The following is a 14,187-nucleotide window of genomic DNA, read 5'->3' on the forward strand; positions in this document are numbered from 1 at the left end:
ATTTCCATGGGAACGCTCGTTAGCAGAAGCTGGCTTATGCAGAGCGCAGTAGGGCGATGCCGTCGGACCTCTTTGTTTCCAACTATCTGGATCCTAACTTCACCAAACAGCAGTGGTGATGGGCTGCCAGTGATGGGATTTCAGTAGCAATTACTATCATTATTCTGTCCAGTCTATAAAATGACAAAATAAAAGGTACAGAATGTGCATACTTTAATCAACAGGCCAAGATCAAAAGACACTGAATTTGAATAAAACAAAAATAGCAGCTTTACTTTATCTTAATGTTTACTGATCTCTCCGAGTGCTTTCTACCTCCGTGAGCAGTCTGGCCTCTTTTCAGGCACAGGAAACTGCACTGCATGTTAACTCCAGTCTCATGTAAAAAGTAATCCTTTCTTTCCTCTGGTGAGAAACAAATTGCATAAAAAAAACCCTAAACATGACCCTTCTCTTGCCATCAAACTGGGCAAAGCTATGATAATGCTAGCTTGAAGCTTCGTAGTTGTCTCTGCCACACTTCTTTGCTCTACAACGTCTCAGCCTCTTTTTGGTCCCTGGAGGTAAATTATTAATTAATTTTCAATAGCAAAACAGCAATTAATATAAACAAATATACACACATTGAATTCAGTGCTTGTTCTGCGTGCTTCTATAGCAAGCATCTGTTTTTATCTTGTAGCTGAAAAGGACATTGTGTTTATTTTGAAACTCACGATGCTGGCTTATCGCTCTCATTTCCATGCGTCGCTTGCAATAAGGAGGACACAGACCAGAGTGGGAGTTAAGCATGCTGTAGCAACAGCACACAGGAACATAGCTTGCACAAACACACAGTGACGAGGCAACTATTGCTCGGATACCAAGCACAAAAGAGCTGTCAAAACTTCTCGTTTCACACACAGACAATATGAAAAGACACCGTTTAGAACAGAAACAGCCAAGCGACCGCAGCTCTGGATTTTGAAGGTGACTGACTGCAGCAGCATCAGTGATGTAGTCAAGCAATAAAAAAAATAAACAAACCTGCTCCGTCTCATAAATCACATGAAGCCACCGGTCTCATCCTCAAACAAAAGGGTGGCATATCAAATAAACTGTGCAGTGTGTCTTGTCTTTATATTAATTGCTCTTCTTGAAGTTTGTTGTAAAGATAAAATATGAAATATCGGATGAATAGCCAGACCTTTGTGACCTCGTGCCTGGTTGCATAACACACAAATGAACCACCTCCCATGTCACCAGAATAAACTAACTGGCATACACTGAACAAGGAACCTATTATTCAGGAAATCCTGGATTTATCAAATATTTTCACAGATTGCCTGCTTGTACCTCAACGTCTACATTTTCTAAGTAAGCCTCAGAATCTGACTGAGTGAATTATTTATACCACCGTGAATAAAGTAAGTTCTCTTCCAGTCTAGCTGCTGCTGTCCTGAGCATCTCAAAGATGCTGACCCAGAGTCAGCTCACCTGGGTAAACTAATGCTTTAGTGACATATTAATAACAAAAGAAGCAACATGTACAGAACTGAAATGCTATTTAATTCATTTACAAGCATTTAGTCTTATTAATCAACCATTATTAAATCAGTTAAAAGAAATAATCACCCCAAAACTGATGTGAATAAGTTGGGTGATGTATTGGTGCCTGAAACAAACAACAACGTGTTACAGAGTCTGTACAGTGGATTAACATAGCTCAAACAGAACACAGCACTTTCCTCTCAAATCTGAAACAAGCGGTTTGGAGGAGATTATTTCACAGTTCAATTTGTCTAGAGAGTAGTTAGGCCAAGGTACTGCGTGGCACCTCATGCCATGTGAGGCTAAACCCACAACACTGCTGAACTTGCACCAGTGCAAGTGAATCTGCTTCAGGTCAGAATATTAACCTACTGCTGTTCACCAGTAAGCTTATGTTGCCATTTTATCTCTAGATATGCAACTTTACTGACGTGAAGAAGCAGGGAATGGGGAGAATGTTTCTTAAGCCCACAGTGAACCTCAGTCTTCTAAACCGATGAAAAACACCTGCTCAATCCTCAGTGTTGGTTTAATCCTTAAAGGAAACGTCCTGGATGCTCCCATAAACGTGACACAAAGCTGGCATACAATTGACTCATGGTGTAATATCACTGCAATTTTTAACATTCTGCAATATGCTGTGTATTGCAGGAATGCAAATTACGATTTGTCACATTAAAGTTAAAAATTTCAATATGTATTTTATCTAATAACATAAAATTATCTCAGTCAGATATTTTTTGCTGCAAAATGAAATTGTCAAGCGCATCAACGATTTCACTAAAACCTGCCATAAATGTTGCAGTAAGACAGTAAGTCTGATATCAGCTTGCAATTGAATGGAGTCAAGTTGGCAATTACATTGAATCTGTTTCTGATAATACAGCAAGACAGCTGTTTGCAGAAAGGTTGCCTGCTATTAGCTGAGGTGAGCCCTCTTATTCATAGTATTCTCAGATAAATATATATTTAATTTTATAAAATATTCATATTTAAAGTCATTGTATTGATGCAATATCGCCACTAGTAAACATCCTTTTTTTTCCATCCTGTCTCTACTCACATTTGAGCACCAAGAAAAGCTGTTGGTTACAGGTCATTGTAATGTTCATCTTGTGTCTTTCTGTAACCGTTCCAAAACCAGCAACAGCTCATTCTTACAAAGGGCACACCTACAGGGACAATGAATTGGTTGTAGTTAGCAAGTGCTATCAGTGTGAATGAACCTGAAACAACAGCTTTGTGGGTTTCTGAGTTATTAAATACAGTCAGGAAAGCACAAAACACTTAGTGAGCTATTTGTAGCACATAAAGTTCTGATTAATGATCACTTCAAGAGTTATGACATTGTGCTTTGCTGCTACACAGTTAAGTTTAATGAGTCATATAAAGAAGCTGCAAGCTCACATCAATGAATGAGCTCCTTTTTCTAGGAAAAATGGCTCTTGTAATTTCACAGAGCTTTTCACTAATACGCTGTATGTTAAAGATGGGGGAAATGCACTTGAAAGCAGTTTTTTTTTACCAGTGTTTTTAAACATTTGACAATCTGTGTCAAATGAAAAATTGATACTAAATATAGTGAAATGTAATTTTTTTCACATAAGCACACTGCAGAGGTCTAACACACAAAAGTTACTTCTAGCTTTAAAGAAAACTAAGACAATGTGCCAATAAGTTGCAATTCCTTAGCACTACAGCCGCTATCCTACAACAGCAGCAATGCAAAGAAGTTGTTTCTTGAAGACGTTAAATAATCAATTTTCATATTTTTGTTTTAATCATAAGAGTTAAAGATAAAACAGGCACTAAACTTGAAGATTTTATTAGTTTTAAACATTTAGGTTAAATTTTATATAACTAAAAAAAACAAATTATGACAAAAGTGGTGTTCTTTCTTGGCCAAGTGTGTGAGCTTATGGGCTCAATACTGAATAAAATGTTAAGAATTATTTTACAAATCTCTGTCATACTAGGTTTCCAAAAAACAGACTATCCAAGGTATCAATGAGCATGCAGTTACGCAGTCAGACACACCCCTCCTCATCACATCTGTTCTTCTGAAACCAAGGCAGTGATGGTGAAAACGCTCAAAACAGGATTTCAGAAACCAATAGGTGACATCTCAGTAGCTTTGTCCATCTTTTATAAGGCCTGTGGTCCAAATACTACCTGTGACATGGTGACAACTGAAATACCAAACTCACTCCACACAACTTTTTTTTCATGTTGTACATGTTTTTATGACAAATGTCAGAACCTAACCTTAAAACAAACAAACCTTCAGTGCCTCTCTTCTCCCAGGAACAAAAGTGAGCATCAAATGGTGATCACAACAAACAAATGGTTTGAAAAGCAACACAGACTTTTACACAAATGCTACATCCAGAAAATAAACAAAAGATTTCTTTAAGTAGTTTTCAGGAAAAGTTCTCCAGGCTTCTTGAAGGACTTCTGAAGCTCTTAGTTGGATGTTGGCTGCCTTTTGTTCTGTTCTCTGTCAATATGTTCACTGCTTCAGTAATTGTGAGGAAGCCAACCCATGACTGATGGCGTTCCACTGTGTGTGTTTTATATCCAGGTATGTGTTTACTGTGTTGGCAGTGTATTTGGGATGAGCTGTAGCTCAGGAGGTGGAGCAGGTTATCTACTTATCGGAAGGTTAGTGGTTCAATACCTGGCTCTTCCAGTCTGCATGTCAAGTTTCCTTGGGCAAGATACTAACCCCAAATTGCTCTCCGATACATCCATCGGAGTATGACTGTGTATGAATGTTAGCTAGGAAGCACTAAAAGCTTAGAAGAAAGTGCTTGTGTGAATGGGTGAATGTGGCATGTTGTATAGAGGGCTTTGAGTACTCTGCTAAATAATAATCAGTCCATTTACCATTGTCACGCTGAAAGCTGAAAAAGTTGATGCTTCTCACACAGTATTACATGGTGGATCTAAATCTGATGATACATTTTTGTGTTTTTGTGAAAGGCTGCTAGAAACAAAGTGCCTAAACTATTCTTTGTCTACTATGTGTAAACACAACACTTGTCAATCCCTTCGGTTTGGAGCCTTTTTCATGCTTGAATGATTCATAGGTCAGTGTTAAGTGGCTTAATAGCCACAAAAAAACATTCCTATGAAAATGTCACATTTAAGGACTGGACTGAAAATTGGTGAAAAAGCTGTCAATGTCCAAAGGAAAACTTCACAAAGCGTGGAGAGCTGTTGCTAAAGACCTTTCTATAAAAGAAATTAAAAGGAAGTCTGACTCCTTGAAAGCAAAACTGACAGAAACACGGGTCTTCAAGACTTTTGTACTTCAACACTGGCTATCCGACTTAGATTAAACAGGCAGCTGCTTTATTATATCAAATAACAGTAACAGTGAGTTGACCAAAAACAGGCAAATGTAATATTAAAGTTAAGACACATTATTAAATCATGGTGGTGAAATAGTTTGAGCCTGGCACTGTGGAAAAGAAGTGTACTGACCATTTGTTTTTTAGGAATCATGAATGAAATGTTTGATTTGTAAGAGGGACTCTGTTTTATTTTTGTCTTCTAAAAACTACTTAGTCAGTGAATGTGTTTTTCAATCCGGCTTCATTTCCTTTGCCAGCAGCCAAAATAATCTTCTTTGTAATTATTGACAAATCTATCTCAAACAGATCAGTCATGGACAACAATAGAAAAGCCTCCCTGCATGTTTAAAGCCTTTGTTTTCATTGTCTCTGCTGCACTGAGAAACAGCGCTAGCCTGGTGACAGCTAGGAGAAATGATTTTGCACTTTAAAGCTGTAAATGGGTGAAACACAAGGATTGCCAACAGCGTCACGAATTATATTACAGCTTACATCAACTCCAAATCACTTCGTGGCTGAAGACAACAGCCTAGTATAAATATATCTTAACTTTGGATGCCAAACCTCAAATTAACCTTGTAACTGTCTTCCCTTCACTGTGTACCACAAACACCTACAGCAGCCCAAAACACAACATATCCCCCTAGCTTAGCACAAATCTGCTAATAGCAGCCTGCCACTGAAACGAGGTTTTCAGATTTTAAAGATTAAAGCTGCCAGTTGCAGAGCACGCGAGGTGCCTCTGTCAATTACTGTTTAAGCAGGCTTCAGTTAAGACCAATATGAATGAGTATCCTGGCTGTGGAACTGGTGGTACCACACCTGTCAGCTAACCTGCAACTCCGGAGGGAATTCATTTAATCATATAACCAGCAGTAATACCAGTGCTAAATCTCAAACAAACAAACAAAAATCTGTGCCAATCCTCTTAATAACCAGCCAAGCAGAACATGTTTGGACCAACACCTCATTTAGTATGTGTACCAGAGCGTTCGACACATCAGACTCAAACTTAGCACCATTTCTACTACTGCTGAAATTAATAATGGACTCAGTGATTAATTTGCAGCACTGTTGATATTTTGGATTAAGTATTTGTGCTATTTGTACAAAGGCTTTTTAAAAAGATCTACTTGGGTAATAGATGTTTTCTTGAGCTAAATTTCATCTTCAGGCAATTTAGTGAGTGGACAAAAAGTTAAACTGAAAAAAAAAAAAAAAAAAAAAGCAGCCATCTCCACGGTTAATTTGTGCAACTTACACCATACCATCATCTATATGAATGACTAAAAGTCTTGGTGACTACTGTAAAACAATCTGTAAAACAGCACATATTGATTCACAAGTCAAATCTGATTTAAAAACGAGGCTCAAAAAAGCTGTTCTCTCAATTTTATATTTATTCTATACGATTACAGAGTCATTAATTTTACACACAAAATCAGCATCTGTCCCCATCGCACCAGGGCACTGAACAAATGCTGTGCTCATTCACACGATGGACAGTGATACCCGAGAAAAAGATCTTTGCTACAATAACTGAAACTGTCATGAACTTCAGCTGCCATGTTGGCTTGGATGATGCGAGTCCTTGTTCACCAGTTATAAGTTGATGATTGGGTCTGAGGGAGCAACTTTGGCATTACAAAAGTCTACTTTGTATTTCAATATGACTTTCATGTCATTGCTTTACAATATCTCTGGTTATAATTAATAGGACTGGCATGACACCACTGAGATATTTCACTATACCCGAGCCTTTCTCCACATTGACTCACTATAGTAAAAAAAGGACAGCAGCCTCCTTGTGCAATCCCTTCCGATCACAGGGCGATTGCACAGGTCGTCAAGTGCGAGGCAACCCGTCTCCAAACAGTTGCAGTCACTCTTAAACAGATAGGTGAAGATTTGCAAATAAGTGCAGTCTAATTTATAAATGCAGACAAGTTGCTAATGAGGGCAACTTGCCTGCAACATGTCTCTTTGCATCGGGGAACTTAGTTGTTGGTTGTATTCTGCTTTTATTCCAATATAAAACCAAGCTCCAAAGTCATCTTGCAGTTAAACCCCAGCCCTGCAGCAACCACGTCAGTATTTATGAAGGAATTTCTGCTTCAAATCTGTGAGGTTCTGGCTGCAGTCTGCATGCAAGTATTTAATTTCTGTTTTTCTGTTAGTTTTGCAATAAATGGCAATGTAGATGCAATGATTTCTTTACAAACAGAACAGACAGTTTGTCACCTGGTCAGAGCTAACAGAAAAATGGGTGTTGTTTTGTTAAATATAACACAAACTCACTGCCTTTTCTGTATCATGCTGATCGTGCTTATGTCATCCCTGAAGGCTCAGAAAACACCATGTACACCACAGTATTTTAGTTCTGTAGTACTTTGTAGGATTTGTATTTTTACTAGAAAATAAAGCCTTAATGATGACAAAGCATGGCCAAAGCTTCTTCAGAGGGAATTTTCCAGAACAACAATACACATCCTATCACAAAACAAGCCCCGAATCTAACCTAATAAAAAATACAGAGGGAAGAGAAACCCAGGTGAAACCAAAACCTACTCAGGCGGGATAGTGACACTAATGGAGGGATGAGATGGCACGGGATACACCGTCTGTGAGGCTGCAGATTTATAAAAAAAAAAAAAAAAAAAAAAAAAAAAAGCGAGAAGAGCTTTATTCATCTCGCGTTTGTTCTTTTGTTAACAGGTGTTCAGTGTCTGGCCTGCAGCAGGCAACCGCCTGTCTATCTTCTCTGGCTCTGGGCTACAGTTGTTGCTTCAGCAATATGAGGCTTGTGCCAAGATCGGCTTTAAGCAAATCTCGCTGCACCGCTTGGCTTCACTGACTGCCACAGAAGCTTAAGCATTAATCACATTATTTTGTGTATGATTTTGGAGGAAACTAGGCCTTAACCAACACATCCTGAGTGAGAATAAAGCAGGTGTTCAGGTCACCATAGAGACAACAGTAGGTTTTAACATGAAGGGAATGCAAACATGTTTACACGGCAGTGAGGAAAGTGTTTACCCAGGGGCACCAAGACACTTGAGCTGGCTTCATTAGGATACATTTTAATACCTGGGAAAGACTACCCACAAGTACACATGCATACGGCTGACATTACCCACTCTGAACACTTAGAGGCGCACTGTGAAAGGCGTGGCACTCTTCCTTGCCTTTAATTTCATTTTGAGCTCTTTTCCTGTATTAGACAGCTCACAGCTGACAGATTTGGGCATGTTTGGGACCCGAGTTGCCACCAACTATTCAGCCCCCTCTCCTGCTCCCACACAAATAAATCAAACCCCCTTAAATATCTTCCTCCTCGGGCTGACGTCAGAGCATTGAGTTTTCCATGTTACTCTCTGCCTCCACAGCAACCCGGGGGGCGACCCACCCCCCCTTGACCTGACCCAAGGAGACACCCCCCCCCCCCTCTGAAGGGTATTGTTCCCAGCACTTGAATGGACTCCACTAACTCATCTGGGCATGGATAGCAGTGTACAAAAGCCAAGGAAAGCAGGGGCTGAGACAAAACCAGCACTGACTTACATGTTGGATTAGCTTGTGCTGGTGAAACACTTGTTTTTACTCCAGTAGTAACACACTCTATATGCATATAAGCTATAATCAATATATTTGTACTTTGGCACAAAGTTTCAGGAAATGCAAAAGCCCCAAAGGAGCACTACACACTAATCATATTTGTTTACATTTTAATTTTGTGATAGGTTACTTCCTGATTTTAATTAAAAATCATGAGTATTTTACACTCTTGTATAAAGAAACTTTTCAAATAGTTTAAATGGAGAACTTTAACTACTTTTCTTTAAGGAGGAAAAATGAAATGTAATGTAGCAAGCATTTCTAAGTATTTTTTATTTATTTATTTATTTTAAACTGATGCTGTCAAGTCCTACAGAGAAATACTGAGATACACAGTCATGACGTTTATGCACAGCAAAGCAACAGATTCAGGGCTTGAACTACACCAAATCACCAAAATGATGTAATTTTGGACGTGGACTGCATTGCAGAACACCTCGACTGTCACCTCAGAGAAAACCCCCACAAAAGAGCAGGAAGATTAAACGCTCATCGCCTCACTAAAATGCTTCCTCACGGTGCAACGACTCTCCACACCTGAGTTACACACCGCACATTCACAAACACATAACACACACACAGAGCGTGATGATGCGGCGGTTACCGTCCCGCTTGACTCACCGGACGGACGACAGGGCTCCGACGCCGTTGGTGTTAGCGAAAGATACTTTTCAGAGGAGAAAATCTTGCGTGGTCTTCTCGGGCTGTCAGCCCTGTCAGGTGAGCTGCTGGCCGAGCTGCGGGTCAATGCGAGGCTCCACGGCAGCGGCGGCAGACTGTAGCGCTGCTCTCAGCTTCCTCGTACGTGATTGGGCCAGGTGGAACGGGCGCATGCACGTGCCGCTCACCCTCCTCGCGCGCGCTAGCGTGTGAGCACTGGTGCAATCACAAGGCGGAAAACAGCGCTGAAGGTGGGCTAGGTGAGGAGCTGGGTATAAGTGGGTATGTTTAATTAGGCGTGAGCACAGGTGGAGCGTAACATGTATTTATGCAACATTAAACCTCCCCGCGTTTGGCGCTGTGTTATTCTTATTTACGTGTAAGTAAAGCCAGGATCAGTGTTGCTGATACTTTTAACCTATAAAGGCAGCTTATGTAGGGGAGATCTGTGTGTCATGATTCATCATTAATTTGTAAACCCTGAACACGTTTTAATGACCACAAAATCACCAGTGGTGATATATACCTATAAAAATAATTAGTTAACACAAAAAAACCACGTTTCAGTTTTTGGTGTATTTTGAAACGTGTTTTTTTCTTCTTTTTTCGGGGGGAGACCTGGAGTGTAAAAGTGCCTGTCTCTAAACTCTGGCTCAGCTTCTGTTTTTAGCGTGTTATTTAAATAAAATAGACATGACAGTCAACAAAAAACGGTAGAGACATTTTTCATAGTTCATGTTTAAAACCAAAGTTGGTATCGATACTGTCAACATTTGGATCAATCTGCACACCTGTAACACTATCTTTAATTCAAACCTTTTGTTATTTAGCTGCCTATGATTTATTTGTTTTTGTTTTTTGTATTTACACTATGAATACTTTAAACCAGGGGTAGGCAACCTTTCTGATGACGAGTGCCATTTAAAATTTCCTCAGAAGTCAGTGTGCCATATGATTGCTTTAGCAATAAATTTAATAACGCTCTATATGAACAGTTACGCAATATATAGAACCACTTTATAGAATTATATTTGTTTGCAGATGTTGGCAGCTATCAGCGAATAGTTATCAGCTGTTTTGAAACAAAAAAATACACTTTTTATCCATAACAAGAACTCCATGACAGCAAATGAACTGTACAACAGAAAATACAAATGCTATTTATGGTCTCCTCACAACAATGATAAGAGAAATAAACTGGGCCAATATGGCATGTTTGTTAATATTCAACCCAACCCTTCAACTCATTCATGTCACCTAAAAGGTAAACCTGTTTCTCCATCACCTGTTCAGCTCTGATGATCCAGTAAGGACATCTCCTGGTTTCATCTTCATGTTTCCCTCTCACCAGATAACCAAACCGACATCATGACCAGCAGGTTTTACAGCTGTGGCTCCAGCAAACATCAGCTAAATTCTAACAACACCTGATCAAACTTAAACGTGCTGCTGTTGTTTAGCGCGACATCCGGCGGTTTCCTCTTTTTGGCGCAAAGTAGGCGATAAACAAACAAGAGAGAAAAGCCGATCAGCTGATCATTGATCAGTTTCATGATTGAAGTAGCAACAGCAGAGAGAGGGGAGAGAATGAGAGAAGAAGAGGCAGCTGTGCGGAGTAACAGAATAAATCCACCTTTGTGTCTTTTTCCATTCTAGCTGAAGTACGGGACAAACTGTGTCCCTTCTCAGCTCAACACCAAACACGTAATTTAGGTAATTTACTGACGGTTGGCAACTCTACTAACCTTATGAATAAAATAAAGTTCACTATCAGTAACATCAAAGCACAAACCCAGCTGTATAGAAACTCTGTCATGCTAGCTCAGGCAGTACGAGTTATTGTAACTGACTGTAAAAAGTCAGCATAACAAAAATAAACTCCACCTAAACTTGGTTTATATCTGACCCAGATAGACTGCAGGTCATAACTTCTTACCTGAAGTTCAGTTCACCTGACACTCGGACCGGGGCCGCCTCGGGTCTCTCCTCTTGCCTCCCCTCTCTCTCATCCACCTGCTGGCCTCCACCACTTATTAATGTTACTGAATCTGTGGAAGCTCCGCCATAGCCACCACCAAACAACTGAGTTAGTTTTTTACACACCGACCAGCATCTGGCCAATCCACCACTTTCATTGTTTATACGGTTACAAAAAATAAATAAATAAAAATCATCAGGCCACAGACCAAATGCCCGGTATGCCCGATGGCCAGTCCACCCTTCGGGTGTCAACTGTGGCACGCGTGCCTCGGGTTGCCGACCCCTGCTTTAGACACTTCACACAACACATCTTCTCTAAAGAAAAACTTGAAAAATTAACATGTTGCTAGTTTACCCTAAAAAAAAATCGGCGTTATTTTAGCAAGTCGAAATTTTGAGAAACCTAACTTAAACTTTTCAGAAATAAGCTAATCATTTCAATTTCAATCAATTTGTTTTTTGTTTTTTTTTTGCTTCATTAATTATTTGTTATTTCAGCTACTAAACAAGCGGTTCCCATTTCAGGTATTTCAGAAGTGGTGGTGGGGGTGTAAGTTTCTTTAAAGGCGGACTCCCCCATATGTACCTCACAGTGGTTTGATCCACTGCCTGCCATTCCCTAACTCCTTAAGTTTGCAAACTGTAAACAAAGGTTGTGTGACACGCTGTTATTATAACGCTCAGTAAAATTAAACGTAGCTACCGTTGGAACCACACAACATTTTACTAGCTTCGTTACGTCACCGATAGGTCCTGTGCTTTAATGTAGATACTTCATTAGTATGGGACTATGTATTTGTGGAAAGAGGCAGGCACATTAAAATTTGTAAATTTGTTATAAGTTATTGAATTTAGATTCTTTTTTTGGGGGGTGGGGTGGGGGGGGGGGGGTGATATTTTGATAAATCTGATATCAAACAATTACAACATTATTTAACTTCCATCCAACCCGACCCTGTCCCAGTAGTCATAGGTAAGATGTGCATGTCATAGCCACCCCTATGGTGGATGTGACATGCGTGTTTAGACTGCGGGAGCTCACACAGACTCGAGGAGAATGTGCAAACTTCACACAGTCAGGCCTCAGCTGAAACCCAGAATCTTCTGCACTATTCCATTTAATTCAATCTAAAGGAATTTCCCAGTTATTTTAACAGTTTCACATTTCAAATGCTCTCAAAATACCAAGATTTTGTTTAGCTAAAAAAAAAAAAAATTATGTAAAATGCATTTTAAAATGATTAATTAGTCCCCCCAGCAATGGAAAACATTTCCAAGACTTCATTTGTTGGCATGGGACACTGAAAGGCCTCATTTGTGCCTGCAGATAAAACATGTCACTGATTTTGTGATGAACATCCTCAAAGCTTTTCCCCGAGGATTAACCGGATCCTGCCAAATGTATAATTGTGGGTGTGGTGGGCTCATCATTGTGAAAACCTACAGAGGGATCTGAAAGCACATGGAGTTAAGTAAACGCAGACAAGCCCCAGTGAAATGGCTCCACGCTCTAGAACTGCTGGGTAAACTACATCAATCTGAATCCATATGTCAGAATGCAGCAGGCTGCAGACTGATGTATCACAGCAGCCTGTGTGAAAAGGAAAGGTGGGGGGGGAAAAAAAGAAAAAGAAAAGCATAAATAACCCGTAAGGATATATTTTCACCGGCAGGTCAAAAGTAGCCTGCTTTTCTTTAGTTGGCCCCTGGTGGTGACTTTCTATACAAGCTACTACCATTACCCCCAATTACAGCACCAACACTGAACTCTGGAGACACTTTTTTAAAAAATGTTTTATTTCCCCCCCCCCAAAAAGGTTACACAACATTCAGAATCCTTTTAACTCAACATTTGTTAATGTTTCATTATTACAAAGGTAGATGCCCACTGTGACACGGTGCTACCACAGTAGCACACCATTATGCAGGTCTTTAGGAAAACAACGCCAAAGGGCAGCATTTTTGTCATACTAAAAATCAAATAGAGATTAAAAATATATAGCCATCTATTTTAAGGAACAGATTGTTGTACAAGATTCACGCTCTCACACTGCTATAGCGAGCCACAGGAGAAGTACAAATCCACAAAGTGAGGACCACACTAGCAGACAGAACGTCCCCTTTGGAATAATCATACTTTCGCACAGCCCATCGAAGGAAACCGTACGCAGCCTATGCAAAAAAAATGCTGGTGTTTAAATTTACAAAAGACAATATCTCTCAAGTTAATTGCATTTTGGTTTAAAACGTACATGTCACACACTTCTAACAAGTTTTTGATCTCAATTTCAGAAATGTGCACGTGTGCAATATGGATAAGTATGTTTGAGAACAGCACGTCTTCACTAAGGTACTGGAGTTTTCCTTTTATTTGTGCTGCGTTTAAACGTGTAAAATTGTACAGGATCCATCTCAGAGGGTGGAAGGTGCTCGTTTGCTCCATTCTCTGAACACTGGTAGCGAGCGCACCTGCTTTTAACAAGAAGACCAGACAGCATGGATTTGAGGAGAACCAATTCAAGAAATCAAGGCACATCTATTCACATAAGGCTGATCCTTCATTTTATCAACACTTTTACCCATTCAACCGCGAGCCCTAAATGTAGACAAAACAACAACAATAAAACCCCCAGAAGTCCTAAAAACAGAGGGATTGTGTAAAGGTCATCTGAACTGCCATCTCTTTGCACGGAGTGTTTCAAACATTTGGGAAAACTTTGGTTTTTGCACAAATGTGGGGATGGACAGCCATCTAGCTCATCCAGAGGAAGAAGTCAGTTACAGTAGCTTAGCATAAAATGCACAATCAGAAACATGGCTGCCTGGTTTTACCTCTGCACAAGCACACCTTGATTTCATACACTTTGGCTTTCTGTATTCATGAACTTTAGAGGTATTAGGAGGCAGGTTCCTTTCTAACCGGTGGAAAGAGTAAAGCTACCCTCGTGTCTAGTTTTTATCCTAAGCTAACCGGCTGCTGGCTTTAAACTGAGAGGACAGAGCAGATCTTACATGAGCCTCGGCAAGAAAGCAAATTCCCAAAATA

At 39.9% G+C, this 14,187-nt stretch overlaps 1 protein-coding gene across 1 annotated transcript in view; it reads right to left on the reverse strand.

Annotated features, from left to right (window-relative positions):
* Window positions 1-9,317, reverse strand: part of fhdc1 (FH2 domain containing 1) — a 35,445-nt gene extending 26,128 nt beyond the window's left edge. Inside the window, exon 1 of the mRNA XM_085276403.1 lies at window positions 9,123-9,317. The gene's annotated coding sequence lies outside the window, so the exon portion shown is untranslated. The remainder of the gene's footprint in view (window positions 1-9,122) is intronic.
* Between the last annotated feature and the right edge of the window lie 4,870 nt (window positions 9,318-14,187).

The sequence above is a fragment of the Mchenga conophoros genome, linkage group LG6 (genome assembly GCF_057382185.1).
Source record: "Mchenga conophoros isolate Kocher_MC1m ecotype Shallow Benthic linkage group LG6, M_conophoros_male_GT1.1, whole genome shotgun sequence".
Lineage (NCBI taxonomy): Eukaryota > Metazoa > Chordata > Actinopteri > Cichliformes > Cichlidae > Mchenga > Mchenga conophoros.